Raw genomic sequence first — 4,650 nt, forward strand, 5'->3', positions numbered from 1 at the left:
AATAGCCAGTTTTCTTTCCTTCAAAATTTCTGGTTATTTGCACAACCTTTTTTTCGGTAAACTTGGATGTATTTGATTGGTTTGACTTGACATGGTTATGGTTGGAAGGTTTTAATAAGATATCTAATCTAGATTGAAGATTATAAACTTCATTTTGGATTGAATTTTTTTCTTTTTCACAAATTTCTAATCTTGATTCCCATTCCTTTTTCTCCCTCTTCAGTTTTCTATATTCATCAAAGACATTATTTAGATCTATAAGAGTTTGATCTAATAATTCTTGGGTTTCTTTACATTTAGCACAGGAATGAGAACTTACCTTGCTGCCTTCTTCGAGAGCCATGAAACATATATTTTCACCTTCTTCAAATTCTTCATCTGATATCTCATCTTCACTCCAACTGCTGAAAGCTCTTTGTTTTTGATAGCCTCTGGTTGGTTTCTTTCTTATCTCAGGATATTCAGATGCAATATGGCCATATTTTCCACATTCAAAACATTTTCCGTCATTCTTTGGCTGTCCAGCGGGGGTCTTGCCTTTTCTAAAGTTTTAGCTTCCTTTTCTGTTACTTCTTGATCTTCTCATAGCTTCTATCACATGCCTTGAAATCATGGCTACTTCTTCTTCTTTAAAATCATCATCAGATTCCTCAACTTGAGCCTTGAATGCGACCACTTTCTTCTTTTCGTCCTTCTGGTATCTTTGGATATGATTCTTTTCAAAAGCTATAAGATTTCCTCTTAATTCATCATAAGTGAATTTATCCAGATTTCCGTCTTCAAGAACAATGGCTTTGGTTTCCCAAGTCTTTGGCAGACTTCTGATAAGTTTTCTAACTTGTTGAGAGTGGTATAGGTTACTCCAAGCGACTTGAGTTCTCCAATAATCTTGTTGAATCTTGTGAACATTGATTCGATGTTCTCATCATCTTTCATCATGAAAGCTTCATAGTCGTGTCTTAGAGCATCAATTTTTGTTTCTCTTACTTTTGATGTTCCTTCATAAGTGACTTCAAGTTTATCCCACATTTCCTTGGCAGTATCACAATTTGAAATTTTTGCATACTCTTCTCCACTCACTGCACAGTAGAGCAAAGTTATTGCCCTTGCATTTATTTGTAGAGTCTCTTGTTGTTCTTTAGTAATGTCGTGTGACTCTAGATCAATTGCTGAAACTTCTGCATCTTCTTTGCTTTCAGTGTTCACTCTGGGAATGGGTTTAGGTCCCTTTTTTTTATCATGACCCAGGCTTGATAATCAGTTAATTGCACAAATATTTTAAACCTTTCCTTCCAGTGGCCATAATGTTCACCATTAAAGTATGGTGGTCTTGTTGTGGAGTGCCCATCTTGCAATATTGCTCCAGGAATCTGATATCCAGCCATTTGATTTTTTCTCACGTGCGGTTAAGCACTGATAAGTGAGACCTTGCTCTGATACCAATTGAAAGTGCAAGAGGGGGGTGAATTGTTAAAATTTTCGCTCTGTTAGTCGACTAGGTCAATCCAGTAGTCGACTACCTACTCAGTGAATAAAGTGCAGAAAATAAATGACACATATAATTTTATACTGGTTCAGATTCAATGTGAATCCTAGTCCAGTCCCCTTGGGTTGCAAGGGTGATCTCTGCAGCTCTTTTATAAGGTTTGGTACAATGAAGGTTTTGAATGAAGTTCCTACGTCTACACTCAAAACACTCTTATTCTTTTTGTTACAAAGCCTCACAAACGACAACTCTCCTTTCTCTCTTATTACACTGTGAATCACACAGACTAATAATGTTTGTTTGAAAGTAAAGCCGAGCAATGGAGATAATGAGACAATTGCATAATTCTTCGTTTGTGAGGCAGCCCTTTTATATTGCTTTAGGCTCTTCACGGAGAGAGTTCAACCCAAGGGTTTTGATCCTTGGAAATGGAATCAGAGATCCTATTTCCAAGAATAAGACTGAGTTGTTGCTGCTTTCCTTGTGCGTTGAGGCAGCAGCAGATTTCTTACACCTCATGAGATATGCCTTTGATATTTTTCCTTCTTGAAATGATTTGATGCTGCTGAAGTAATTCCTCTTTAAATTGCAGATGTGATTTCCTTTGTTGAAAGATATGCGGCTGAGAGTTACAGCTGGTTGCCCTAACCACGTTTGGGCTAGGAAACCATATGTCGAGTGAGCCCAGCTCGTTGTGGCTACTCTGTGGGCTTCCAAGTTGTTGGGGCTGTTTTGTGGGCTCACATATATTCCTTTTGTGATTTAATTTCTATACCTGCACAAGTAAAATTGTCATCATAAAAACTTGACACTAACACCTTTTTCTTTTTTTGGTAAAATTTTGTCTTAAGGAAAAAAAAAAGTAAAAGGTCCATTTCAGCTGACGTATGGTACAACAGAATAGGAAAAAGGGTAAAAATCATTTACACCTCGGAACTATGCTTTAAAAATCAAACTCCTCCGTCAACTTTGAACAATAGACATTCTTCCCCCTTTATTCTAATTGACTTTCTTAAATTCCTATTTTACCCTTACTTTATCAACTTTTGTCTTCTTTTTTTTACTTCTATAAGATCATGATATTTTTTAATTTTTTTAATTTATGTAACAAATTTCTTATAAATATTATCTTCTAGGCGAAGAAAAAAGTAAAAAATAACAGGTCATAATAACTTTATAAATATATTTATATGCAGGTAATGCAGAAACAATTATAAAATAAAAGCAAATTTTAAAATGATTTATTTATAGTCTAAATGAATTTTATTATAGTTTAAGAAATATTCCATTAGTGACAACCATAACTTGTTTATTTATATAGATAATAGAGAATAAGAGAAAAGTGAAACTTAAATATACACAGATGTATGTACATACAAATATACATACTTATTGCATATAATATTGAAAAAACAATCATAAAAAATAGGATTAGATTTTGTTACAAATTCATAAAAGTATTATTCTACTTATAATGTTAAAAATAATTAGTATAATATAAAATGTATTACATAAATTGAGGATTGAAAAAAAAAACAAGAGTAAAATAGTCATTGCATAGGATAAAAGTCGGTGTGTGTGTGTGCACGGGGGGCAGAGAATGTCTATTGTTTAAAATTTGATTTTCACCCATGCGAAAATGAAGCAAACGTTATTAAAACATAAAAGCGAACTCCATATTTAAGAAATCTCCCGGCGGGAATTGGAAGCTTTGCTAGGTTGGCTCATCTGATTTTCCCTCGACAAATCAGACAATTTGATCAGGTATGCGCTATCTATTTGAGCGGGTTTCTTAAACATGAGAAATAATCTTTTTTCTTTTTGGAACTTGTACCGCTTTTTCTATGGCATTATTTCGTTATTGTTACTGCTTTCATTATTTTCGAATCTCCTTTTTTAAACAGCTTTGAAATGCTTTACTTGAGCCGAGCCTATCGCAAATAGCTTCTCTATCTCTACGAGGTAGAGATAAGCTCCCCAAACACCACTTGCGGAATTACACTACGTATGTTATTGTTGTTGATGAACTTGTAGTTGCTGGATTTTGCAGTTTATCAGCCAGTGAAAAAAATAGAAGATTCAAGAAAAAGCCTATATTTGTTGATCCACACACTTGTTTGTCATTGTGTATAATTGGTAATTAATAGTCTGTTTATTTTCATGAAGTGTTTCTTGATACTTCTATGCTAATGCCATCATATGGCCTCATTTATCATTCTTGTAGTGGATTGTATGCAGGGGCGAATTTTGTGTATATAAAATGGGTCATGTAAACTCATGGTTACCCGATTAATCTCGGTATATTATGTATATAATTCTTAAAATATATCTAATATTAATTGGAGGAACACATGGTAAAATAAGACTGAGTAGAGCACTGGTTAAGTGCTGGGATTTATCTTGTAAGGTCGCCGGACAGAACCTTACTAAATGCACTTTTGCTGTCTTTTTTTTTTTTTTTTTAAATAAATTCTAAGCAGCCTTTAGCGTTTTGCTCGCCAAGTTAATGTCACTATAAAATTTTATATCTTATTTCAAAAGATTAAAAGCAATGGTGAACTCATCCTCTTGGAATCCTGGATTCGCCTCTGATTGTATGGTAATACTGTATTAGTGGATACAATATTTAGAGAAACTGTATCGTTTCTTACGATGTAATAACATGCATGTTTATTCTGGTTTGACTGTATATTATGATAATAGTAACTGCTAAATTTACTAAAATATGACAATACTTGTGTATATGCTAAATTGGAATATCAAGGGTAAAGGGTAAAATATAAAATACTATCAAATAAGGATATAAGAAGAAAAAGAAATAAGGTAACAATAGAAACACACCAAATCAATTGTTTCAAAAAGTGAATATTTTCATAGTTACATGATTTAACGATACTATACAGTAAAACCTTAACAACAATCAAAACAAGCCATATTTGATGTAACAATACAATATGACATGTAACAACGATCCAAAACAGGGGCAAAATGATGTGTGATAACCCACAACTTCAATAGTCCAACTAATTAATAGCTTAAGATCACTAGGCAGTCCGGAAAGTGTGCTCGAGAAAAATGTCTTCTCAAAAATAAAAAGATAAATATTGTTCTTTCATCCGATGTGGGACTCTTCGACACCCTCAACTCACGCCCGGGGCCGGACA

This window comes from Lycium barbarum, chromosome 5, assembly GCF_019175385.1.
Source record: "Lycium barbarum isolate Lr01 chromosome 5, ASM1917538v2, whole genome shotgun sequence".
NCBI classification, from domain to species: Eukaryota; Viridiplantae; Streptophyta; class Magnoliopsida; order Solanales; family Solanaceae; genus Lycium; species Lycium barbarum.